We start from the raw sequence: 27,801 nt of genomic DNA on the forward strand, positions 1-27,801 counted from the left end.
GAGACACTTCAGTTATGAGGAAAGATTGGAGAAGTTGGGACTGTTTTCATTGGAGAGGTGAAGGCTGGGAGGAGACTTGATAGAAGTTTTCAAAATAATGAGGGGCCCAGACAGAGTAGATAGGAAGAAACTGTTCTCGCTCATAAACCAGGTCGAGAACCAAAGGTTTTAAAGTGTTTTGCAAAAGAAGGAAATGCAAGGTGAGAAAAAACTTTTTCACATAGCGAGTAGTTAGGATTTTTAATGCACTGCCTGGAAGTGTAGTGGAGGCAGGTTCAATTGAGGCATTCAAGAGGGCATTGGATGATTATCTAAATAGAAACAATGTGCAGGGTTACGGAGATTGGCACTAAGTTAAAATGCTCACAGAGAGCCGGTGCAGACACAATGGGCTGAATGGCCTCCTTCTACACTGTAGTGATTCTGTGATCAGTTCATTCCAAACCTTAATCACCCATTGAGTATAACCATTTTTTCATCTGGTTGTCTTAAATCAGAGCCTTCTGGTTATCAACACTCCATCCATTGCAAACTGTCCCTCCTTTTTTCCTCTATTTGAACTTTTAATGATTTTAAAGACCTCCTGCTAGGCTTCTTTGTTCTAAGAAGAATAATCCAGCGTTTCCAGTCTATAAATGTAACAATATCTCTCATTCCTGGACGTTTTCTAGTCAAGCTCTACTAACTTGCTTCAAAGTCTTCAGGCCCTTCCCAAGTGCGGTGCAGAGAATTGGACACAATAATCCTCCTGGGGCCAAACTTATGCTGGAGGTAGAGTGAGTAGCTGCAGATTTTTTCCTCTATGGGGTGCGATATTTAAGCTATTAACTTCTGATCAGGCTCATACATGGAGAATGGATATCTGATGGAGATAGTGGATAATTACCAATGTACAGAAAACTAAACTCCAACGTCAATCAGGAGAGTGGGCCAAACTGGGCCATCAATTCCACCCACCCCAACGAGTTGAAATAAAAACAGAAAGTGCTGGAAAAACCCAGCAGTTATGGTAGCACCTGTGGAGAGAGAAACAGAGTTAACATTTTAAGTCCAACATGACTCTTCTTCGGAAGGTGAATGTCTCTGTGCTGGGGAATGTAGTGATGGTGCTTCCTTTGAGGCTTCTGAGGCAACCTCAGAGATGGTGCTTGGGTAGGCGTTGGAGCTGGAGCTGGGGGAAGGCCGTCCCCTCTTTTTATTCTTTGACTGGCTGCGAGGACCTGCAGTGAAGAACGAAAAGAATTAACTCATGGTTATGCACAACCCCCTTTTCTGAACTATGCTTCAGGTGTTACTCCTGCCTGGCCATTTGTGCACACCCGACTCGATGGCTGCGACTCTCCACTCTCTCCACCCACGTTAACCTGCGCTGTGACATCCGTCCAGGCCACCCATGGTCAGACAGGAGGGCCTCCTGCTGCTTATCCCTGGGAAACAGGACCTCCCACCTTTGCCGGATGGCCTGGAGGGGAACGTGCCAGCGAGATATCGCTGAACCGTGGGGCCAATCTTTGCCTTCTCTCAGGCACACCCAGGGGTAGGGGAGATCCACTCAGGCAGACAGACTGATGCTGCCAGTTTGCAGGGAATGAACGTATGTCCTTTTTTTTCATTCTTTCATGGGATGCAGGCATCGTTGGCATTGAAAAACATTTGGCGCGCATCCCTAACTGTCATTGAACTGAGTGGCTTGCCACACCATTTCAAAGGGCAGTTAAGAATAAACCACGTTACTGTGGGCCTGGAGTGACATGTAGGCCAGACCAGGTAAAGGTAGTTGATTTCCTTCCCTAAAGGACAATATGGTGCCTGGACCCTCAACATTGTGAGGTAATGCTGGGGGCACCAACTTCCTACCCGTCCCCGCCGCATGATTCACCATGCTCCTTGACCATGAATAGCTATTTGGCTGACTGCTGCATGATCACACATGGCTTGTGGTCCTGCCCCCAGACGGAAGTAATAATGCTCACTTCCTGTCCTGCCCCTGACAACCTTGCTGCTACCAGAAGATTCCACTGAGGAGGTGGAATTATTATTATTCTGGTATTAGCATATAAATCACTAGAGTTATTCAATTCAATATCTTGCTCTTGCAGTTTAAATTCATAACCAAAGGTTGCTATAACAACTGCACTTTTATTACAATGTTGCTGGCCCAATTTGGCCCCCTCTACTAACAAACTGGTGTTTAGCTCCCTGAACATTGGTAATCATCCACTATTGCCATCAGATAACTATTCTCCATGCATGAGCCCAGTCAGAAGTTAGTAGCTCAAATATGGTGGATCATCACGGCCCAGCTTGAACATTGACCTTCCTTTGACAATAACACGAACTCGCACTTTCCAGAAAGGGTTTCCGGGTCACAAGTAGTAAGGGGAACCTTGGCTAATATTTTATATTTTTCCCTTCCCTAGCCCAAGAATCACTGAGACCAGCTGAGATCACTAACACTGCAGAAAGCAAAGATTGAAACTAGCGTCGCTCCATTTTGTGTACTTCTTGGTCCATTTACCTATCAATAGGCGTTAGGAGTAGGTCATACATTCCATTGAACCTGCGCCGCCATTTAATAAGATCGTAGTTAATCTTCTATCTCAACCCCACTTTCCCAGCCTATCCCACGATCCCTTGATTCCTTTAGGGTCCAAAAAAAACCTGGTGTTGGGATGTAGAAAATAGCTACAGCATTTATTGTCGGCTTCAGGTTTCAAATGTTCCCACAGCCCTCACAGCTCAAGAATTCATGAAACTCCTGCGCTCTCCCCCATGAATCAACTGATACATTGTGCCACATAAAGCATTGTTTTGCCAGTGGAATATTAAAGGGCGAGAACAGAGCCTTCATTTACCAGCGAGAGTGCAGATCTGCATAAGTGACTTATTGTGTCAGCCAAATCGTCAAGGATCCAGATTTTAACAGATGTGCTGGGTAATTGGACACATGCCTGGCCGGATTGTCAAACCGCTCGTGTGCTGCAGGATGACAGAACATCTGTAAGCACTGCTCGTGGCAGATTTTTGTCACAAAGCATCAAGAGAGAAGGAAAACATCCTCTCGTTTGTAATTTAATCCCAGGAGGCTTCATCTGCCAACGCTTGGGATCCTTTTGAAGGCAATTCATGAGCTTGGCATGCAAGTAACCAAACAATGCTCACCTTTTACAGCTGCCTGCGGGTCCCACATGAAACTTAAAATATCTTTTGATCACTACTGTTTGCTGATATTTAGTTATTTGCAAAATGACTAAAAAGCAATATTTAGACAACGTCACACAATGTTCTGGTAAGTCAAGCAGTTCCTTTCAATCTTCAGCCACTGCGTCCTTCTCTGTATCCACAAAATGAAGAGGGCAGGTGTCCCATTGGGCCAGGCAGAACACTAGTTTTATACTCCATCCAATATAATTGCAACTGAGAGTAAAAACAGACGTGCGGGGAATACTGTATGTAGGCACTGCGGTAAGATTATCTGGATATAATAAAGAAATGTGTAAGTAATGTTATCATGTCCCACCTTTGCAGTTCGTTTGCTTACTGTAGCGTTCAATGGTTCAGTTTATCTGTGTTTGATGATGTGAGTCTGGTAACTGAGCTATGCTCATTGTGCTTGATTAGCTAGGCCTAGTTGTTGACTCAGAGCAAAGTAAACAGTCACTAGCTATGAGAAGCAAGAACTAGGATAAGCATGGTGCAGATATCACAGAATCACAGAATTACCCAGTGCAGAAGAGACCCTTCGGCCCATCGAGTCTGCATTGACACGTGAGAAACACCAGACCTACCTACCTAATCCCATTTACCAGCACTTGGCCCATAGCCTTGAATGTTATGATGTGCCAAGTGCTCATCCAGGTACATTTTAAAAGATGTGAGGCAACCTGCCTCCACCACCCTCCCAGGCAGTGCATTCCAGACCGTCACCACCCTCTGGGCAAAAAGGTTTTTCCTCACATCCCCCCTAAACCTCCTGCCCCTCACCTTGAACTTATGTCCCCTTGTGACTGACCCTTCTACTAAGGAGAACAGCTGCTCCCTATCCACCCTGTCCATGCCCCTCATAATCTTGTACACCTCGATCAGGTCTCCCCTCAATCTTCTCTCTCCAGTGAAAACAACCCAAGTCTATCCAACCTCTCTTCATAACTTAAATGTTTCATCCCAGGCAACATCCTGGTGAATCTCCTCTGCACCCCCTCCAGTGCAATCACATCCTTCCTATAATGTGGCGACCAGAGAACTGCACACAGTACTCCAGCTGTGGCCTCACCAAAGTTCTATACAACTCCAACATGACCTCCCTACTTTTGTAATCTATGCCTCGATTGATAAAAGGCAAGTGTCCCATATGCCTTTTTCACCACCCCACTAACATGCCCCTCTGCCTTCAGAGATCTATGGACACACACACCAAGGTCCCTTTGTTCCTCAGAGCTTCCTAGTGTCGTGCCGTTCATTGAATACTTCCTTGTCAAATTACTCCTTCCAAAGTGTATCACCTCACACTTTTCAGCGTTAAATTCCATCTGCCACTTATCTGCCCATTTGACCATCCCGTCTATATCTTCCTGTAGCCCAAGACACTCAATCTCACTATTAACCACCCGGCCAATCTTTGTGTCATCCGCAGAATTACTAATCCTACACCCCACATATCATCTATGTCGTTTATATAAACGACAAATAATAGGGGACCCAGCACAGATCCCTGTGGTACGCCACTGGACACTGGCTTTCAGTCACTAAAGCATCCTTCTGTCATCATCCTCTGTCTCCTACAACTAAGCCAATTTTGGATCCACCTTATCAAATTACCCTGTACCCCATGTACATTTGCCTTCTTTATAAGTCTCCCATGTGGAACCTTGTCAAAGGCTTTGCTGAAATCCATATAAACTACATCAACTACACTACCCTCATCTACACACCTGGTCACCTCCTCAAAAAATTCAATCAAATTTGTTAGGCATGACCTCCCTTTGACAAAGCCATGCTGATTATCCCTGATCAAACCTTGCCTCTCCAAGTGGAGATAGATTCTCTCCTTCAGAATTTTCTCCAATAGTTTCCCTACCAATGACATGAGACTCACTGGCCTGTAGTTCCCTGGCTTATCTCTACAACCCTTCTTAAATAGCGGAACCACATTAGCTGTTCTCCAGTCCTCTGGCACCTCCCCCGTGGCCAAAGAGGAATTAAAAATTTGGGTCAGAGCCCTTGCAATCTCCTCCCTTGACTCCCTCAGCAGTCTGGGACACAAATCATCCAGACCTGGAGATTTGTCCACTTTTAAGCCTGCCAACACCTCTAATACCATATCACTCCCTGTATCAATTTGCTTAAGAACCTCACAGTCTCTCTCTCCGAGTTCGATACCTTCATCCTCATTCTCCTGGGTGAAGACAGATTCATTCAACACTCTAGCGATGTCCTTTGGCTCCACCCATAGTTTGCCCCTTTGGTCCCTACTCTTTCCCTGGTTATCCTCTTCCCATTGATGTACTTATAAAATATCTTGGGATTTTCCCTAATTTTCCCAGCCAGAGCTTTCTCATTTCCCCTCTTTGCTCTCCCATGTTGTGATTGCAGAGATATTTTAAATAAACCTGTTGCACGCTTAAAGGCTAGTGTCATCTCTGCATTGATCTGAGGAAAATCAAATATATAAAATATACAACAAACTGGTGAAACACAACACATCTTTTTCTTGCTTAACATTAATGTTCAATCGATTAACAAACTTTACTATTTACTTTGTCTTCATTTCCTCTGTACTGAAACTGTTAATCTTTCTGCACATACTGGCGTGTTGAGTGCTGGGAGCTGGACTATAGTAAAGGTGCAGGCAAGAGTCCTGGTGGGCATTTCAGAATGGACAGAATAGCCAGTGCTGAGACCAGGGTACAATAACCACACATGTTAAAGGTGGCAAGGCATGTGTGCTGAATAACTGAAGACTGGCACATTTTGGGAGGTAACGGGTCCCACAACTAATCCCATGCAGAAGGTCAAATGCAATGGCATACAGGGAAAACATAAATGGAGCGTTGCTTTAGTCTTTGGCAGAAAGGAGGTCTTAATGGTAAATCCATAAGACATCTCTGCCCAGTTACAATTCACGAATTAATCCTTTCTCCAGAATAATTCCCTTTCCATTTTAGATGAGCCAAAATATGTTTTGCTGGCTGAAGGGTTGGAATGGAAGTCATCCTGATGTACTCAGTTTCTGAGAGGCAAAAGCACGGGGTCTAAATGTGAGATAAAGTTTGTGTGTGGATGTAAAGAAGGAGTAACTGGATTTCCTTTTCTCTGTTCATTCAGGTATCTGACTCATCTGGAAAGCAGGCCTGACATGAGTGGAAAGGTTCAAGTAGCAAAAAGGACCAAATCAAACAGCAAGTAGGTGAACCAGGCGAAAGCTTCCAGTAAAAGTGTGGCCATCCTATGGGCTAGCTGTGAATTCCCTCAAAAGGCAGTGTCCACTGCTCTGCTCTGTCTGATTAGGTACCTCACAGTCACATGAATGCACTGCTTGGAAGTGTGGTGGAGGCAGGTTCAATTGAGGCATTCAAAAGGGCATTAGATGATTATTTGAATAGAAACAATGAGCAGGGAAAAGGCAGGCCAATGGCACTGGGTCATAATGCTCATTTGGAGAGCCAGTGCAGACATGATGGGCCGAATGGCCACCTTCTGTGCCGTTAAAACTCTGCGATTCTGTGATTTTTGCAGTGCAGGGGAAATTGCAACAAAACACCTCCTATTTAGGAGATCACACTTCACTGCACCCTAACACAAGTGGAAAGGGTTCCTGACTCAAGTACAAATCGCTCACCATGCTCATGCATTTCTAAACAAAAGAAAACCAGTAAGCAGTGGGGAGGGGGAGGAGGGGGAGGAGGGGGAGGAAGAAGAAGGAGGGGGAAGGAGGAGACCGATATTGTCAATGGACTAATAATCTAAAGACCCAGGGTAATGCTATGGCGACCCAGGTCCGAATCCCACCACGCAGATGGTGAAATTTAAATTCAATAAAAATCTGGAATTAAAAGGCTAATGATAATCATGAAACCATTGTCCATTTTTCATTGGCATAAAAGCTATCTGGTTTGCTAATGTGCTTTGGGAAGGGAAATCTGCTGTTCTTCCCTGGTCTGGCCTACATGTGACTCCAGATCCACAGCAATGTGGTTGACTTTGAAATGGCCTAGCAAGCCGCTCAAGTTGTATCAAACTGCCACAAAGTCTATAAGTAATGAAACTGGGCGGACCACCCAGCATCAACCTAGGCACCGGAAACAATGCCAAACTCAGCCCTGTCAACCCTGCAGAGTGCTTCTTACTAACACCTGGGGGCTAGTGTCAAAATTGGGAGAGCTGTCACACAGGCTAGTCAAACAACTGCTTGGCATAGTCAGATTCATGGAATTATGCCTTACAGATAATGTCCCAGACACCACCATCACCATCCCTGGCTATGTCCTGTCCGACAGGCAGGACAGACCCAGTAGAGGTGGTGGCACAGTCGTATATAGTTGGGAGCAAGTTGCCCTGGGAGTCCTCAGCATCGCATCTGGCACCCATGAAGTTTCATGGCATCAGGCCAAACATGGGCAAGGAAACCTTGTACCACGTACCAGAACCCTGCCCCCCTCAGCTGATGAATCAGTGCTCCTCCATATTGAATACTATTTGGAGGAAGCACTGTGGGTGGCAAGGGTACAGAATGTATTCTGGGTGGAGGACTTCAATGTCCATCGCCAGGAGTGGCTCAGTAGCACCAGTACAGGCCGAGATGGCCAATTCCCAAAGGACACAGCTGCTAGACTGAGTCTGCGGCAGGTGGTGAAGGGTCCAATAGGGAAGAACATACTTGACCTCATCCTCACCAACACAGAACTACTTGTGTGCCAAACAGCATAAGCAGCAAGGGATAGACAGAGCTAAGCGATTCCACAACTAACATATCAGATCTTTGATCCTTTTGTCTGTGACATCTTTTGATTATCTGCTCCTATCACTGCTTGCTTATCTCCACAATCACCACACCCTCAACTTCTCTCTCCCCCCGCCCCCCCCACCTTAAACCAGCTTATATTTCACCTTTCTCCTAACTATGCTTTAGTTCTGCCGAAGGGTCATGAAAACCCGAAACGTTAACTGATTTCTTCTCCACCGATACTGCCAGACCTGCTGAGTTTTTCCAGGTAATTCTGTTTTTGTTTTGGATTTCCAGCATCTGCAGTAGCTTTTAGCTTTTTGTTTTTATATCAGATCTAAGCTCTGCAGTCCCACCACATTCAGTCGTGAATGGTGGTGGACAATTAAACAGCTCACTGCAGGAGGAGGATCCACAAATATCCCCATCCTCAATGATGGGGAATCCCCACACATCAGTGCAAAAGCATTCGCAACAATCTTCGGCCAGAAGTGCCAGGTGGATAATCCTCTGGAGGTCCCCAGCATCACAGCTGCCAGTCTCCAGCCAATTTGATTCACTCCACATGATATCAAGAAATGGCTGAAGGGGCTGGATACTGGAAAGCCTATGGATCTTTACCATACTGAAGACTTGTGCTCCAGAATTTGCTGCACGCCTAGCCAAGCTGTTCCAGTACAGCTATAACACTGGCAATGTGGAAAATTGCTCAGGTATGTCCTGTACATAAGAAGCAGGACAAATCCAATCTGGCCAATCAGCCTACTCTTGATCATCAGTAAAGTGATGGAAGGGGACATCATCAGTGCTATCAAACAGCATTTGCTTAGCAATAACCTGCTCACTGACACTCAGTTTGGGTTCTGTGAGGGTCAGTCAGCTCCTGACCTCATTACAGCCTTGGTTCAAACATGGACAAAAAAGCTGAAGTTGAGTTGAGGGTGACTGCCCTTGACATCAAGGCAACATTTGACCAAGTGTGGCATTGAGGAACCATAGCAAAACTGGAGTCAATGGTAATCAGGGGGGAAACTCTCTGCTGGTTTGTGTCATAACTAGCACAAAGGAAGATGGTTGTGGTTCTAGGAGGTCAATCATCTCAGTTCCAGGACATCACTGCAGGAGTTCCTAGACCCAACTATTTTCAGATGCTTAATCAATTCCTTCCATTGTAAGGTCAGAGGTGGGGATGTTTGCTAATGATTCCACAATGTTCAGCACCATTTGTGGCTCCTCAGATACTGAAGCAGTCCATGTCCAAACGCAGTAAGACTTGGACAATATCCAGGCTTGGGCTGACAAGTGGCAAGTAACATTCGTGCCATGCAAGTGCCAAGCAATGGCCATCTCCAACAAGAGAGAATCTAATCATTGTCCCTTGACATTCAATGGCATCACTAGCACTGAACCCCTCACTATCAACATCCTGGGGGTTACCATTGTCCAGAAACTGAACTGGACTAGCCATATAAATACTGTGGCTACAACATCAGGTCAGGGGCTAGGAATCCTGCGATGAATAACTCACTTCTTGACTCCCCAAAGACGGTCCACCATCTACAAGGCACAAGTCAGGAGTGTGATGGAATACTCTCCACTGGCCTGGATGAGTACAGCTCCAACAACACTCAAGAAGCTTGACACCATCCCGGACAAAGCAGCCCACTTGATTGGCACCACATCCACAAACATTCACTCCCTGCACCATCGACGCACAGTAGCAGCAGTGTGTACCATCTGCAAGATGCACGTTGGAACTCACCAAGATCCCTTAGATTGCACTTTCCAAACCTATAACCACTACCATCTAGAAGGACAAGGGCAGCAGGCACATGGGAACACCACCACCTGGAAGTTCCCCTCCAAGCCATTCACCATCCTGACTTGGAAATAAATCGCCGTTCCTTCACTGTCACTGAGTCGGAATCCTGGAACACCCTCCCTAACAGCACTGTCGGTGTACCTACACCGCATGGACTGCAGCGGTTCAAGAAGGCAGTTCACCACCACCTCCTCAAGGGCAATTAAGGATGGACAATAAATGCTAGCTTAGCCAGCGATGCTCACATCCCATGAACAAATGAAAAAGATGCAGAGTGCCTGTTTCCTGCCCTTGTCTCTGTTGGTGACAGGGACCCCTGCTGAAAGATGCTCTCAGTATAACCTTGGTGAATGGTTATGTCCATCCATCCGTGGGGAAGATGAATGCATGCCACACCCATTGAGCAGTCATTCCAGTTCCAGTTGGAAATACTTACCCCTTTTCCCTCATTCATTCAGGCACCAAGCCCTGGATAGTTAGTGTATAATGTCATTCCCAGACTCCAGGGAAAGGCTTTCCTACAACTACCACACTAAACTCTAATATTTTTTTTTACTGGCCATACAATGAGCAGCTATGTGTTAGAATGACCTATGCAGGGCAGAGATTATTCATTTGAGGGCAATTTCTTAACATGACAAAGCAGAAAAAGAATCAAATTTCAAGTAACACCCCCTTCCCCACCTCCCCCGCATTGTGTCTTTAGCCAAAAGCGATTAACAATAACCTATCAGAGTTGCGATGCATGGTTGAATGCCACTCTTGCATGCAGTTACTCAATTCACATCTGCTGTCTTTAATTAAATCCTGAATTGTATTCGCTCAATCATATATGCCAAAAACGTTGATTGTAAGCCTAATGACCTGCAGATTGCTGAACTGATGGCTTAATTCTTTCTTGTGCCTCACAGAGATACTTCCCCTCCCCACTTGTCCCATGCAATGGACTGGGTAAGGCATTCCTCCGCTATCAAACTAATTCATGGCCACCATAAAATCAGATTATAGACTTTGATCCTTCTCCCACCACCCCAGCTAGGGGAGGAACTCCATACAAATATTTATTCCCATGCACATAACAGGGAGACTTCCAGCCTTGCCCATTACACTTTGACCACCAGCTCTCGGGAGATCCGGGCCACCTCGTGCCATCTGATACTACCCAAGGGAGTTGGCCAAGCACAGTGTGCTGGAAAGGGGCAAAAGTCCCTGTCGAGTACCCCAATTCCAAGTGAAACTCCACAGTACACTGAGAAAATACAACGTGGGCTAACCGACAGAGAGTTAAGGATGCTGACTTAACATAAAATCAGAAAGCATAAAGGGCTCATAAAATATGCAGATAAAACCATTTGCTTTGATATTGTATCTTTCATGACCTTAGTGCTCAATAAAGAAAGCGCTTGCATTTTTATGGCACCTTTCACTACCTCAGGACAACCTAAAATTCTTCACAAACAATTCATTGCTTTTTGACCTGTGTTCACTGCTGTAAGGAAGAGAAACACAGCAATGAACCCGTGCACAGAAAGCTCCCACAAACAGTGATGAGGTGGATACCTGTTGTTGGTGGGGTTGGTTGAGGGATAAATGTTGAGCAGGACAATTCCCCTGCTTTTTGTCAAGCGATGCCATGAGATCTTTTTGCAGCTACTTGAGAGGAAATGTGGGGCCTCAATTTAACATCTCAACCACTAAGGCTATATGTCCTCTGTACTAGACTGAACCACTAGCCTAGATGATGTCCTCAGTGGGGAAAGGAAGCTCTTCCCTTGAGTGGGGCTTGAACCCACAACTTTCCTGTTACCACTAAGCCAAAGAGGACAAACCTTAACCATCAAACCATACCAAAGAATCAAAATTTGCTGATGACACCAAATTCAGGGGCGTTGTTCAGGACTGAGACCAAATAAAGGAAGACATTAAAATATTTGCAGAATGGACGTGTAATTGGAAAATGAACTTCAACTTAGGCAAGTGCGAGGTGAGACGTTTCGATATGACAAACGGGGAAAAAAAAGAGAATGACCTGCATTTGAATAGCAGCACTTTTCACAGACACTGGGCATTTCAAAGCAACTTACAGCCAATGAGGAAGGGGGGAATTGTCCCAGGTTTGCACTAAGTGTGGTGGCCAGTGGGTATAATGACGATTTACCTGTCGGCCGCAATGGCAGCTTCTCATGCTTTATCGTCCCAAACCCACTGTATTAATTATGCATTCCCAGGAAATACGCCATTTCCATGGCAGATGGGCTTTCATTTGCTTGGCACCTGGACATCCCCCCCTCTGAAACTGTCCCCGCCTCCCAGAACCCCTTCCCCCCTCTTGAACCCTCCCCCCACCGGAATCCTTTTCCTCCTCCAGACCCCTTCCCCCCAGAGCCCCTTACCTCTTCCAGACCCCGTCCCCCCCATGAAAACCCTTCCCCGGCACCCCGTCCCCCCCAGAACCCCTTCCCCTTACCCCCTCCAGACCCCTTCCCTCCCGGAACATCTCACCCCCACTTAATCCTGCCATTCCCCCCCTCCCCCCAGACTTGCCCCCCCCCCCCCCCACTTAGAATCCCACCCCCCCCAACCGTTCCTGACTCCCTCAGATGCCCTTACCTCTTCCACCACCCTTAGGCCTTCCCCCACCCTGACTCCTTCCTTCAGCCTTACCTCTTTCTCCAGCTTCACTTTTTCCTACAGCCTTACTCTTTCCTCCTTCCCGACTCCCTCAGATGCCCTTACCTCTTCCACCACCCTTAGTCCTTCCACCACCCTGACCCCTTCCTCCACCCTTACTTCTTCATCCGCCTGTACTCCCTCTTCTCTCTGCACTCCTTCCTCCCCTTGGACTCCTTCCCCTCCCTGCACTCCATCCCCGCTCCAAACTCCTTCCCTCACACATTTGACCCCCCTTACACCTACTCCCCAGTTGCCATCTTCTCCCCATTACCCCCTCCCCCCCATACCTCCTCCCCTCCAACCTCACCCCCCCCCGACCCCTTCATTTCCCCTCCTAACCTTACCCCTCCAACACCTTCATTCCCCCCCTCAACCTCATCACCTCCCCGACACCTCTTCCTCTCCCAGTTGATCCTAGACCTTTCTCTCCCACCCCTTCGACCATCATGCATTGTGAGCATGAACGGTGACTCTCCAACTTCCGTGAGCTGCTTCGCAGCAGAGCCATGTCCATGAGAAACCGCCCAGCGTGCCATGGATGTTCCTCCAGTGCGCTGTTGCTGTTGGGCTTCAGCACCTTCTGCTCCTTGGATGTCTGCGGGGATGTCTGCGATGTGAGCAAAGCCCTGGTGGGAAGTCTCGGCTTCTGTAAGTCACAGTTGTCGAGATGTGTTCTGCATCGGCGGTGGGGGTGGACCGTGGGGGTGATTGTGTCCGGTGGGCTGGCCTTATAATGATATGCCAATGTATTACAATGAGGCTGCCAACATCCAAGGGTGGGGAACACATCCTGCCATTGATGGGCTGAGCGGACAATAGCAAACTGGTTTCACAGTGTCATGAAACCGATTTTTGGCCTTCTCGCCATATTGTCCACTCATGCCACTGAGCAAGCCCGCGCTAGCGAGATTCCACCCGTACTTTTTGAAGTGTAGTCACTGTTGTAATGTAGGAAACTTGACAGCTAATTTTCACACCGCAAATGCCCACAAACAGCAATGTAATAATGACCAGATAGTCTGCTTTGGTGATGTCGATTGAGGGATAAATATTGGCCAGGACACCAGGGATAACATGGCATGGAATAGTGCCATGGGATCTTTTACATCCACCAAAGAAGGAAGCTCAGGCCTCATTTCAAAGTCTCACCCGACAGACACCACCTCTGATGGTGCAGCACCCAGTCAGTACTGTACTCGAGTGTCTGTCTTGATGTTTATGCTCAAACCTCAGAATGGGACTTGAACCCAGAGCCTTGTGATGCAGAGGTTGCTAACTGAACCACAACTGTGGTCACATATCTCTTGGAAAAATAAGTGTCAAAATGAAAAACGAAGGGATCAGGGTTACAGATACACAACCATTAAGTGTAGTGATACAGATGAATAAGGTCCAGAGAAAAACAAACAAAATATTGGGGTTTATTTGTCAAGGAATAAAATTGAAAAGCAGAGAATGCTGAACTTAAATGGAACCTTCGTTAAACTTGGAGTGCTGTGAACAATTCTGGTCTCCATAGTATAAAAAAGATATCGAGACATTGGGAAGGGTGCAAGTGTCCAAATCTCACAAACAGATGTTTAAGAGTGTCAGGTTTGATAAACAGTTATTCTTTAAACTGTCTATTTAATTTCAAGATTGGATAGAGTTGGGTTCTAAATTGTACTAATTAGCATTTCTACCTGGATAAAAGGCCAATGTGATTCACATTGCCATGGAGATGGGCTTTGAGAGGGAAAGACTCCATAGCAAGCCATTGTAGTGTTGGATTGCAGGGTTTTTCTTAAGATATCCCTGAACCTCACAGCCAGATCAGTCTGCAAGAATGTGCGAGAAAGAGCAGTGAAAAAGAGCAGAGACAGAGAGGCAGCCCTCTCTATTGTTCACCACGCGCAATGCGGGTGGGAGCTTGCGCTCAGATTGTTTAGACAGAGCTCATGAGAATTTAACTGAGGCTGGAAGATTCACCTAGCTTTGGCTGGAAGAATATCCAGGATAACACTCATCATGAAAGTCAATTTGGGTATAGAAGTTATCTGGCTGGAAAAGGATAAAGGAAGGAAGCCATTGGGAGCTGAGAATCACTTTGGGTTGACGTGTAATGTGGGAAAATGTGAATCTGTCCACTTTGGCAGGAATAATAGAAAAGCAGTACATTATTTGAATGGAGAGAGATTGCAGAACTCTGCGGTGCAGTGGGGCCTGTGTGTTCTGGTACATGACTCACAAAGAGTTGGTATGCAGGTGTAGCAAGTGGTCAGGAAGGCAAATGGAATGTTGGTGTTTATTGCAAGGGGAATAGAATATAAAAGTGGGGTATTTGTGCCGCATTTGTACAGGGTGTTGGTGAGACCTCGTCTGGAACATTGTGAACAGTTTCGGTCTCCTTACTTAGGAAAGAAAATAATTGCATTAGAAACAGTTCAGAGAAGATTCACTCAACTGATTCCTGGGATGAAAGGCTTATCTTATAAGGAAAGGTTGAACAAGTTGAGCCTGTATCCACTGAAGTCTAGAAGAATTAGAAGTGATCTTATTGAAACATATAAGATCCTGAGGGGACTTGACATGGTGGATGCTGAGAGGATGATTCCCCTTGTGGGGAAATCAAGGATTAAAAAATAAGGGTCTCCCGTTTAAGACAGAGATAAGGAGAAATATCTTCTCTCAGATCATCATTTAGTTTGTGGAATTCTCTTCCTCAAAGAGCAGTGGAGGCTGGGTCATTGAATATGTTCAAGGCTGAGTTAGATTTTTGATCTGCAAGGGAGCCAAGGGCTATGGTGGGCAAACAGAAAAGTGGAGTTGAGGCCACAGTCAGATCAGCCATGATCTTATCGAATGGCGGGGCAGGCTCAAGAGGCTGAATGGTATGCTCCTGCTCCTAATTCTTGTGTTCTTGTGCTGTGTTAACTGGCTCCTGGAGAATGAAGTGTTCACTTATGGGGTATAACTGTGAAGGCAGGTTTTCCGTTTGTTTTGAAAGTTATATGGGGAAGCTTTGCTGTAGTTTAGAGTATAAATTGTCTATTGAAATAGTGTTTAGTCAAATTTGCTTTTAGTTTGTTTGTTACATTAAAAGTCTTAAATCTTGAATCTTGTCATGTTATCCTTTCTGTCAATCACCAGAAGTTTGAATTTCTTTTTAAGTGCCCAACGAGGATCATAACAGGTAAATTCAAAACTACTCTGTGGACTGTTGGTGAGTGGTAAATTTCTGGAACAAACCCCCTAGGGGGATGGTGGAAACCAGTGTCATTAACTCACTCATGTGAAAATTAGATAAACTTCTTTCAGAGAATAGTATTTTGGGACAGAGAACATAAATAATTTGAGACATGACAGATGCTAAAAGTGTGATGTGCTTTGGAGCAACATGTGACTTTGTTCCGATGGTTCCCAAAGCTCCAGTATTAGGGTTGTCCGCTCCTCAGTTCTGGATCTGTTATAGATTAATCAATAGATATTGATCACTATGATTAATCAGAAACTCCATGAATGTTATATTCTGTAATTACCAAGATGGTAGAATGCAAACTAGATGGGCCTTATGTTTTCTAAACCAGAAACTCCTATGTTCTAATGTTTAAGAGAAACAATGACTGCATAAGGAACGGCCAATGCCAGTGTGGACTCCCTCATCACATGGTCACAAAGAAGTCTCACGGGGAAGAAATCTTCTCCTGCATCTCTGTAACTTCCTGCATCTCTGTAACCTCCTCCCACTCTGACAAGCCTACGAGATATCTGTGCTCCTCCTATTCTAGTCTCTTGCACATCCCCAATTTCCTTTTCTCCACCATTGGCAGCCATGCTTTCTGCTGCTTATATAGATCTTAAGATGCCCCCCCACCAACAACCCCCACCCCCACCAATCCTCTTTGTCTCGCTACCTCTCTCTTTTTCGTCTGCACAAACTGATTACCACATTTTCTACATTATAGCCCTGATTACAACTCTAAAGTACTTTATTGGCTGTAAAGCACTTTGGATATCCTGAAGTAGGAAAGGGCGGTATATAAAAGCAAGTCTTTCTTTTTTGTCCTTTGAGTGGCTCCTTAATACCCATCCAATGGCTAAGCTTTTGGTCACCTGCCCCAATATCTCCACATTGGGTCTTGGTGTCAAAATTTTGTTTGATAATGCTCCTTTGAAACAGCTTGGGTTGTTTTTACTACATTAAAAGAGCATAAATATAATCATTTAATATAACTATAAATCAAATTGCTATCGAAATGGGCAGAAATATAAAGGCTCGCTAACTCACTGTAGAAATTGGGTAAATTAAGCTCTGCAAATCCAACCCATTGAGCCACCACATGGATGCTTTGATATATCAGGGTAAATTTTGTAAGGCTTCGCTCTGCTGACAGGAGCTCAAATGCTGCCCTAGATTTTCCATCTAAATCAAAGAATGTAAAATCCCAGACAGTATGGCCAAAGTTTTCCGCCAAGTGAGCCTGTATGCGAGAGGAACAGCACCTCACCAAAGTTGTCCTGGCTGGACTGGCCCTGTAATTGAAAAATAAAACCTGCCCTCCCACACCACAACACCAAAAAAAAAAAATGGCTGCGGCAGATACACAAAGATTAACTGCACACAGTTGGGTGCAAAGCAATTTTGTGTTTGGGTGAGATGTTAAAACCAAGCTCCCATCAGTCCTCCACTGTGGATGTAACAGACCCATGACTGTGAAATTCTCCCCAATGTCCAAGACAGTATTTGTTCCTGAGTCAACATCACAGAAGCGGATGACCTGGTCATCATCACCTTGCTGTTTGTGGGATCTTGCTGTGCACAAATTGGCTGCCACATTTCCCATTTTAAAAAATAAAGGCTTGCATTGTCACAGCATCTTACATCACCCCAGGAAGCCCCAAAGCACTTTACAGCCGATAAAAATACTTTTGAATTGCAGTCACTGGTGTAATGTAAGGAACACAGCATCCAAATTGCACACATCCAAATCCCATAAACATCAGCATGATAACATTACAGCAGTGACTACACCACAAAAAGCACTTTGTTGGCTGTGAACCACTTTGAAAAGTCCTGAGTTTGTGAAAGGCATTATATCAGGTGTTTTCCTTTGCTTGTCTTTACCTTGCAAACTGTTTTTGGTGTGTTGAAAACAACATTGACCCACTGATGCATTCCAGGTTGGACTACAAGCACAAAGACACTCGCAGGGAAACTCTATCCAAAGCGACACTGTCCTATTATTAAAGAAAACAGTTTTTTGCTGCACGTAACAAGTTAAAACTTTAAAACACAATTTTATAATCCTCTGTAAAAATGCTTTGACACTAAATGCACCTAATGCATCTTATTCATTTGAATTGCTAACACCATTAATGAAATAACTCCCATTAGAGAGTCAACAATTAAATTATAAGGCATTGATACAAGCTGTTTGTAACTCTATCCTACAACATCTACCCCTCCTGTCTTACCCTTCATTTATGCCTTATCTCTGTTCAGTGACTTAGGCATCATGGGCAGTAACAGTGAATAAACATGGGTCAAAATAAGGCACTGATGCTGAAAAGCAAGTCCTAAGGGATAGGTAACATTGAGAGTTTCCAATGCTGGAAGAACATTGTCCATTAGGGACAGTCTTAGAAATTCAGCACACTCCCATTACAGTAACTCTGCCGCTTTGCTTGGAAATGGTTCACAGGTTGCAGCTTTGTCAATTTACTTCACTTTCTCATCCTCAGTCATCAATTTCACTTCCGTACCTTGTGCTCAAAATCAATGACTTGCCAACCTTTCTATGCATTCAAGGCTAATAGGCAGGTGCTAAACTTGCAAACTCATCTCCACACCCTCCTCGAGCCTCAAGCATAAGGCTTTTATTCCCCTTTGGGTCTTTAGCACAAAAACATTGTTGCTTTCCAGCCCCACAAATGAAACCTTTGGTGTTTCAATTCCTTTTTCCTTTCAAGCCTCATCCACGCTGTGCAAGGGAAATTTGAGTTCACACAACGTGGGACGAGGCTAACATTAATAAAACCGAAACTAGCCAATATCCAAGAGTGATTACAGGGCAGTAGTTTTACAGAACAGTCTGTGTGATGTCAGCCTTGGTTTAGTGGTAGCATTCGTAACTCAGAGTCAAACAGGTTATGGGTGCAAGTCTCACACCAGAAACCTCAGCACCAAATCTCAGCTGGCACTCTCATTACAGGTACCCACTGTCAGAGGTACTGCCCAAAAGCACTTTATAGCCAGTGGGGTACTTTTGAGGTGTCATGTGGTAATGTAGGGAATGCAGCAGCTAATTTGCACACAGCAAGATCCCTTGAATGCAATGGTGATAACGACCAGAGAGCCTGTTTTAGTGATGTTGGTTGAGGGATAAATAATGAGGAGATACAAGGGTGAATTCCCTGTTTTTCTATAAAATGGAATTGTGGGTTCTTTTATGTCTGCCTGAGAGGGCGGAAGGTTCAATGTCTCATCAGAAAGATGAAACCTCTGAAAGGGCAGCTTTGCACTGTACCGCACTCAGTACTGCACTGGGAGTGTCGGCCAAGATTTTGTGCTCAAATCCCTTGCGTGTCTTAAATCTGCAACCTCTGACCCAGAGTCGAGAGTTGAGGCAAAGCTGACACCATAGGCTAATTGACAGAAATTAATTGTGGTTTCTCAATGACTACTATATCATTTTTTAAGACTCCTGTCAGCTCGGTAGAAGGAGATTTAGATGGAGCTTGGTCATTATTCATCTAGCATTTCCTCTTGTTCCTATCAGGGCAGATTTCATTAACTGGCACATTCCTGTTAGTTGAGCCTAATGTGTGAGAAGTGATAAACTCTCACCTTGATTTGCACAACAAACATGTTCACCAGAAATAAAACATTAGCTTCACAGTTAGGTCCACAGTTCATTCCTCTCACAGCTGATGTTTTAACAGTCGTGCAGCTAGAAATAACTTTGAAGGCAACAACAGATGTCGCAACATCTGGGAGACAGGTCATTGGCTGGGGGCGATGGAAGGGGAGCTGAGATAAGCATTTATAATGGGTTTGTGTTCTTCTAGTCTTATATTACAAATGATAACATGGGGCAGCAAAAGGCTTCCCTGGAAAAGGTTAGAGATGGAATAAATGTTCCCTTTTGCCATTTATCAGTTGGTTAAAAACTAGGGACTGCCAGCTGCTTCCAGTTGTAGGAAACACTGCCCCAGCATTAACCTTGAAATTACATTACTCTGCAAGCTTACTGCGGCTCAATAACACCATTCTTTGTGGGCTGGGATAAAATGGACGATATTGAATGAAGGTCCACTATACAACAAGCCCCATTTTACATTCAACTGGAGGCAATGGAAGAGAAGGTAAGGTGAGGCATCTAATGGGCGACCCGTTTGATAGTTAAAATTACCCCACTGAGTTTGTACAAAACAACAAAAAGGAGAGAGCTTGCATTTATATAGCACCTTTCATGAACTCAGGACATCCCAAAGCTCTTCGCAGACAATTAAGTATTTTTGAAATGTAATCACTGTTGTAAATAGGAATCAGACTTTGTCCACTCTTTAGCTGGTGGGCTAATTTGTCTATGTCAACATATTCTTACCATTAACAGACAAAGCTCTATCATATGATATTTGTTGGTATTTGTAAGATATTATCACACAGCTGGCTACAGTTGCTAGCTTCCAACATTAAACTAGTTCAAAGAAAGATAGAAGCTGAATTTTATAATATTTTTCACAGGCTGCCCCAAATTACTTTGCCAATAATTAGTTACTTTTGAAGTTCAGTTGTCGTTCTTTTGTGATCAAGTACTGGAACCAACTTGCGCACAGCAGAGTCTCAAAGATAACCAATGAGATCATTCACCAGCTCACTTGTTGAACTGTAAATGACAGCCAAGGTATATCCACTGCATCTTCCTCAACTGATCCTCTGAGATCCTTGAAATTCACCTGAGAAAACAGGTCACTTCAATGTGGGCACGAAAGGGGCAGTAGCGAATCTACAAAGGAAAGTTGTGCAGAGTGTACAGAATCATAGAACCTTGCAACACAGAAAGAAGTCATTCAGCCATCATCTCTGTGCCAGCCTTTCTGTATCTCCAGCGGGATAAAATTCAGGTGTACGATGGGCAGTCAAGTTGAATATTACCCCAGTACTGTCTCAGTTTAGCATCTCATCTCCAAATCTGTAATAATCTGTATGTCATCAGCTCATTTTATGGCAAAGCTGTAATGTAGGAAATGTAGCCATCAATTTGCACATAGGAAGCTCCCACAAATAACAATATGATAATGACCAGACAATCTGTTTTAGTGATGTTGACTGATAGGATAAATATTGTCCATTTTGGCAGGAAGAATAAAAAAAAGGTTATAATCTAAATGGTGAGAAATTGCAGAACTCTGAGATTCAGAAGGATCTGGGTGTCCTAGTGCATGAATCACAAAAGGCCAGTATGCAGGTACAGCAGGTAATTAAGAAAGCTAATAGGATGTTATCATTTATTGTGAGGGGAATTGAATACAAAAGTAGGGAGGTTATGCTTCAGTTATACAAAACACTAGTGAGACCACATCTGGAATATTATGTACAGTATTGGTCACCTTATTTAAGGAAAGATGTAAATGCGTTAGAAGCAGTTCAAAGAAGGTTTACCAGGCTCATACCAGGAATGGATGGGTTCTCTCATGAGGAAAGGTTAGACAGGTTAGGCTTGAATCTGCTGGAATTTAGAAGAGTAAGAGGCGACTTGATGGCAACCTGTAAGACCCTGAGGGGTCTTGACAGGGTGGTTGTGGAGAGGACGTTTCCACTTGTGGGAGAATCTAGAACTAGGGGGTCACTGTTTAAAAATAAGAGGTCGCTCATTTAAGACAGAGGTGAGAGGGTCCTGAGTCTTTGCAACCTGCTTCCTCAAAAGGCAGTGGAAGCAGAGTCTTTGGATATTTTTAAGGCAAGGCTGGATAAGATTCTTGATTGAGAAGGGGGGGGGGGTGAAAGGTTATGGGGGTAGGCAGGAGGTTACAATCAGATCAGCCATGGTGGTGGGTTGAATGGCAGAGTAGGCTTGAAGGGTTGAGTGGCCTAGTCCTGCAATCCCTTTACTGCCGCAACGGTATCTAAACGGTTTTAAAGACATGTTTCATTTGCTCTGAATTCAAAGGGCAAATCGAAGCATTGCAAAGTTTGCAGGTTTCTTTCCAACACACACACACAAAAAAAACCCCATTAGAATTAAATTCGGGAGCACCGAGGGATTGAAAAGGAGATTGGTTTGGAGGGAGAGTACCGGATCCCCTGTTGAAATTACAACCGAGCCAATTTCACAATCACCAGCCACTGCGGGGAGGGAGCATGTAATCTGATGCAAAGCTGTAACGTTGCTCAGGAAAGATAAGTGGGAGAGTTTCAAGTGCCACGCCTTTACATGACGCTCTCCAGAGGGGAAGCGAGGAGGCAGAACTAACATTTGAGCAGTGTTGCTGTGTCTTTTTTTTAAAAAAAAACGTGGGATCTGTCGAGAGGCGCCGGACTTTCAATGGGAGAAATTAAAAGTCACAAAAAGAGGAGGAAAAAAAATATCCATTTGACAACCTTGTGCTTCTTTGCTCTCACACTCCTGGTGGATCCTGTGAGGAGTGACCCGGAGCTCCTGCTGCTTGTTTGAAAGGTCGGCAAGACGCGGTAGGAAAAAAAAGTTTAAGTTTGTTTGTCAACATTCAGTTTCAAACGCGCCCAGTCAGGTGAAGCGTACAGGACTTCCACTTCCCATTTCGCGTGTTTAACCTTGCGTGTGATCTCCGCACGGAGCGATCGGCAAAGCATTTATTTTCACGCGGAAGGTCTCCGGGACTACAACCCTTTCTGGAGCAAACTGGAGTGAGGACGGTGGAATATTGTGGGTAGCATGTGCTGCACTACATATAGACCAGCGGTGGCCAGGAGTCCAGGCAACCCTTCGCAAACGCTTTGACAGAGCTAGGGGAGCATTGACACCAAGTGTCCAGACTTGAATGAAGGCTTTTGATAAGAGTAAAGAAGGAGAGAATGTTCCTATTGGCGGATGGGTCGGTAACTTGGTAAAAGAACCGGAGCAGAGATTTTTTTGTTCTGCACAAATGAGTTGTGATCATGAATGGGCTGACTGGGAGTCTAGTGGAAGCAGGTTCAAAGGGGCAATTGGATGAACTATTGAAAACAATGCACAGTTCTTTGGGAGGGGGGAAGAGCTGGAGCTAGGGATGTTGGGGAGTCGGACAAGTTGGAAAATTCTCTCCAGGACATTGGTTGGGGGGTGGGGGGTCACAGTCTCAGGATAAGGGTCGGCCATTTAGGACTGAGATGAGGAGAAATTTCTTCACTCAAAGGGTTGTGAAACTTTGTAATTCTCTGCCCCAGAGGCTCACTCATTGAGTATGTCCGAGGCAGAGGCCAATAGATTTTGCCTACTAGGGGATTTGAGGGATATAGAGATGCTCTAGGAAGGGGGTAGCTGAAGTAGATCAGCCACGACCTGGTGGAATAGCGGAGGAGTCTCGAAGGATTAAATTGCCTACTCCAATTCCTATTTCTTATGTTCTTGAGATGGGCTGAACAGCCTCCTTCTCTGCTCTATGACCCTCTGATATTTTGGGTGGAGCAGCATTTCAAGTGTTCATTGGCAATCCTTTATTGAAATGAAAGGATGCTTAATTAATAAGCTCGCTGCAAACTGAGGTGAGCTTATTAATATGTGGGTCAGTGGACTTTTATCCATTTCTGTTTGTGTGGTCTTCGGCCAGTGAATAACCTTGACCCTACATTTCCCCTCAGCGACCCAGTATCCCAATGTGGTTCCTGTGGTTTCTCAGATCATTTGACACCTTCTTTCAAATTTGCTCACTTTCACTTTACACTAAAAAATGCCACAGTGTGAGAGAGTTGCGACTAACAGTCATGCCCATGGAACCAAATGCAAGATAATGGAGCCTTCTGCAAGGCAATTACTCAAATTAAAGGGTTAGGGTTGGCATTACAAGGCATAAATTTGGCCCATAGATGTCTGTTCATATTTAGAATGTTCTCCAAAATGAATGCCTTGTAATTAAAATTCTTTCAAATGCAGTTTGAATGTGGATGTGGGTGAATTCCTCTGCATGAGTTGCAGTAGATGATGGAGAGTAAAGGAATTTTACTAGTTTAATGCATGAGTTCAAGATGTAATGACTGTTGTGAAGCAAATTAGTGATATGAGCTCTGTTCCCTATCTGATCGCTCCCCCTGGCCACTGTCTGCGGCTGAACCAGACCGTTCGCAAACCAAGCATGCTATTTGGTCTTGAACTGATTTTCTGAAACCATCCCCATCTCTCTAACATCACCTGTCTCAGCCCCTGTTTCAGCTCATCTGCTCCATAAACTAGCCAGCATTCTATGTTGCTGTAAACTGGAGCTCATTCAAAACTCTGCAGCCTACACCTAATTCACACTAAGTCCCATTCATCTATCTCCCCTGTGCTCACGGACTAGCATTGGCTCTTGACCTGTCAATGGCTTGGCTTTAAGGTGTCATCCTTGCTTTCAAACCCTTTCATAGCAATGTCTCTGCCTATCTCTGTAGCTTGGTATGGCCCCGCAACCCTCTGAGATCTCCAATTCCGGCCACTCATTCTTCCCCCATCTCCAGCAGCTCATGCAGAGGAGTTCAGCCACAGCCACAATCAGACTGCATTTGAAAGAATTCTAATTCCTGACTTTTAATTGCAATTGCCTTCAGCTGCTTAGACCCTGAGCTCTGGAATTTCCCTTTTAAAGGATCACCACTAATCTCTCTCTCTCTCTGTGTCCTCCTTTAAGATCCTCTGTAAAATCCCCCTCTTTGACCAGTTCTAATGCCTTCTATAAATGTGCTGACACAGACATGATGTGCTGAATTGTCTCCTTCTGTGCTGTAAATTTTCTGTTTCTATCTCCTCCAGTGGCTCCATGTCACAGTTTATCTTTAGGAGGCAATCTGCTCATTCCAGGAATATTAATGCTGGGGACGGGGCTGTAAAATGCGGTGAGCCATTCTAAACTCCATTCGCTTCGGCGGGACTGTAAAATCCTGCTGACGCAAAATTCCACTGCGTTTTTACCATTCCGATGCTTTCATAGAACTGAAGGAAACTCGGGAATTCACTGTCTCAGGTGGAATCCACTTTTTTCTGCGGGTTTAACCTCAGGTGCTAATATTTAAAGCAAACCTAATTCTACCCTCACTTATCCGCATCCTACTCTGACCGTCCAAGCAAAGGCAAGTTAACTTTTATTACAATGCAATTGGGACAAAAGAGTGAAGAAGTCTTAAAATTATATAGGGCATTGGCGAAACTACACCCGAAGTACTGTGTACAGTTTTGCTGTCCTTGCTGAAAGAAGATATGCTTGCCTCAGAGAGAATGTAATGAGGATTCACTGGGCTGGATCCTGTGATGAAGGGATAGTTTATAAGGAGAGACTAATATAGTGTAAGCCTATATTCCCTAGAGTTTAAATGAATGAGGGGTAATTCAGTTGAGACATATAAAATTCTTAAAATTCTGACAGGATGGCTGCTAGAAGAATGTTTTCTGTACTGAGGTGCCGAGAGATAGGGGGGTCACAGTTTCAGAATAAGAGGGGATCCATTTCAGACTGAGATGTGGAGAAGTTTCTTCACTTAAAGAACTGTGGGATTCTCTATTGCACAGAGCTGTGGATCCTCAGTTGTTGAGCATATTCAAATCAGAGGCCGATAGACTTCTGGACACTAAAGGAATCACGGGTTTTTGGGGATAGTGTGGGATGGTGGCGTTGAGGTAGATCATTCATGATCTCGTTGAATAGTTGAGCAGGCTGAAGGGGCCGGGTAGCTCCTCCTGCTCCAGTTTCCTATGTTACCCCCTTCCCCGGCTCCCTCCCTGTATACTACCCCTGCCTACAAATTAGCAACTCGCCCCTTTTTTATTTTTTACATGTCAGTTTAATATGCAGAAATATTAGCAGCACACAGCAGAGAATTAATTATCATTTGTACAACATTGTGTCACGTCTTTAGCATGTCCCAAAAAGCAATGTTAAACCAGTGAATTACTTTTGAAGTACAGTCATTGTTGGTTTTTAGGCTCAACAGAGCAGTCAATTTGCAACATACAACAAACAGAAAATCAGTAAAAAACCTAAATAATGTGTTTTTTGTTATGGGAGAATTGTTGGCTAACATACCAGGAGGATTCTGTGCCCTCTAGTAGTGCCATGATATTTTTAATAACTATGCCAAGCATGCAAACTGAGTTCCACTTGAACACTTAATCATTTTCAGATATGATGATGCTGCACAGTGACCAGAGAAATTGTTGCCACCTTGGCCAGTCAGCATACTGTTTGGACTGCAGAAACAACAGTGTGACAAGGTCGAGGCTGTGGATTGCTACATGGCGTTGAGGCACTTTACTGCAAACAGGAATTTTTTTATATCTGCTTTCTTCCATCCTCTGCTACCGCCTGGCATAAACTGAAAAGCTTTTAGAAGTCCAAAAGTAGCCCAAATTGAAAGCAAACCATTTAACCAACAGTGTAGGGTTCCTCTAGCGATAGGCATGGCAGGAGATGCTGCATAGTCAGTTCCACATTCACAAGTTGTCGGGCTGGTTGTATATCCCCATTTGCTTAGTGACGCCTTTGAACGACCTACACCAGTCCTAAGTCTGTTAAGGCACTTCCAGGTTGCTCAGTTGCAATTAGCTCCTGGGGGAAGGCTTTCATCCGGTAGAATTTCCATCGCTGGTGGTTGTTCGAGACTGGCGAGCCGGTCTTTCCACAAGGCGATGCGGGTTTCAGATGGGGTTGATTGTAATGGAACAACGTTGTTCATGAAGTTCTTCCCTGACTTTAGGCGGCTGGGTGTAGGTGTATGACCATGTAGAGGGTGCCTCTCATCTGATGTTTGACCGAGTCGCTATTTCTTGCTGGCTACCGTTCTTCTTGCATCAGGGGGAGTGATACCGCCAGGATATATAGGCTGTTGGTGTTTGTTGGTTTTAAACAACCTGTGATAAGTTGGCAGCTTGCATTCAGAACGGCATCCATCTTCTTAGCATGAGTAGACCTTTCCCATGCAGGGCAGGCGTATTCGGCAGTGGAATAGCAAAGAGCAAGTGCACTGGTTCGCAATGTTTTCAAGCTTGCTCCCCATTTTATGTTAGTGAGCTTATTCAGGATGTTGTTTCGTGCGCTTACTTTTGCCTTTGTCTTTTCGATGTGGTTCTTGAAGGTGAGGCATCTGTCAAGGGTGACTCCTAAGTAGATAGGGTGCTCGCAATGCGTCAGTGTTGCTCCACACCAGGTTACTTTAAGCTGGCGTTTGGCTTCACGGTTTCTGAGGTGGAATGCACAAACTTGCGTCTTTGATGAGTTTGTGGGAAGGTGGTTTTCTTCATAGTAGGATGTTAGTCCCTCCAAGGCCTCAGAAAGCGTTTTCTCCATGGTGTTAAAATCAGTGCTTTGGGCAGTGACACATAAGTCATCAGCATATATAAAACGGCGTGTGACAACGTCTATAGGTTGGTCATTCGAGTAGATGTTTTACAGCAGCGGTGCAAGCACGCTTCCCTGAGGAAGACCATTCTTCTGAATACACCACCTGCTGTGCTTCCCACCTAGTTCAACATAGAACCAGCGATTCTGAAGCATGCTTTCTAACAGCTCCGTTAAGTGAATATCTTTTGTCATCTCTAGGATCTTGCAGAGGAGACGTCTATGGTTCGCTGTATCGTATGCTGCTGACAGGTCTACAAAAACAGCACCTGTTACCATCCCTTGCTCAAAACCATCTTCGATGTGTTGTGTGAGGTTGAGCAGTTGGCTTGTTGTTGATTTGCCGGGGCGGAAACCTGCTTGCTCTGGAATGATCTTCTCATCTACAGTTGGTGCTATCCTATTGAGTATCAGGCGTTCAAACAGTTTATTGGTGTGGCAAAGCAGTGAAATTGGTCGAAAACTCTTAGGATCTGAGGGATCTTTTCCGGGCTTTAATAATGCTATCACATGTCCTTTCTGCCAAATATTAGGTAGCTTGTGTGTTGCCAGGCAGTGGAAGCTTGTGTGTTGCAAGGCAGTGGTTGAACAATTGTAGGAGCCATTTCTTTGCTTGCTGTCCAAAATGCTTTATCTGCTCCGTTGCTATGTTGTTAAGACCAATTGCTTTCCCGTGTTTTAGACTAGATATACCAGTTTCCAGCTCTTCCATGGTGAATGGTCCAGTGAAGCCAGGGTCATCGCTGTACTTCTTCCTATCTAGTTGTCGATTTTTCCATTTAGGAGCAATTGATGTGCAACTTGGTTTGCAGACACATTTGGATGTTGGGCAGCTTTCTTG

The 27,801-nt window shown here is 44.7% G+C and overlaps 1 protein-coding gene across 3 annotated transcripts in view; it reads left to right on the top strand.

Moving 5' to 3' along the window:
- The window catches only part of p2ry1 (purinergic receptor P2Y1), a 113,421-nt gene that overhangs the window by 58,693 nt on the left and 26,927 nt on the right, over positions 1-27,801 (top strand). The window contains exon 1 of one of the 3 annotated variants that reach the window (XM_078564329.1): positions 21,868-22,110. The exons of 1 other annotated variant lie outside the window; for it this stretch is intronic. The gene's annotated coding sequence lies outside the window, so the exon portion shown is untranslated. Of the gene's footprint in view, positions 1-21,867; positions 22,111-27,801 lie in introns of those variants that run through there. One more of the 3 variants, XM_078564330.1, reaches the window with a different exon arrangement.

Source organism: Cetorhinus maximus, chromosome 19, assembly GCF_964194155.1.
Source record: "Cetorhinus maximus chromosome 19, sCetMax3.hap1.1, whole genome shotgun sequence".
Classification (NCBI taxonomy): Eukaryota; Metazoa; Chordata; class Chondrichthyes; order Lamniformes; family Cetorhinidae; genus Cetorhinus; species Cetorhinus maximus.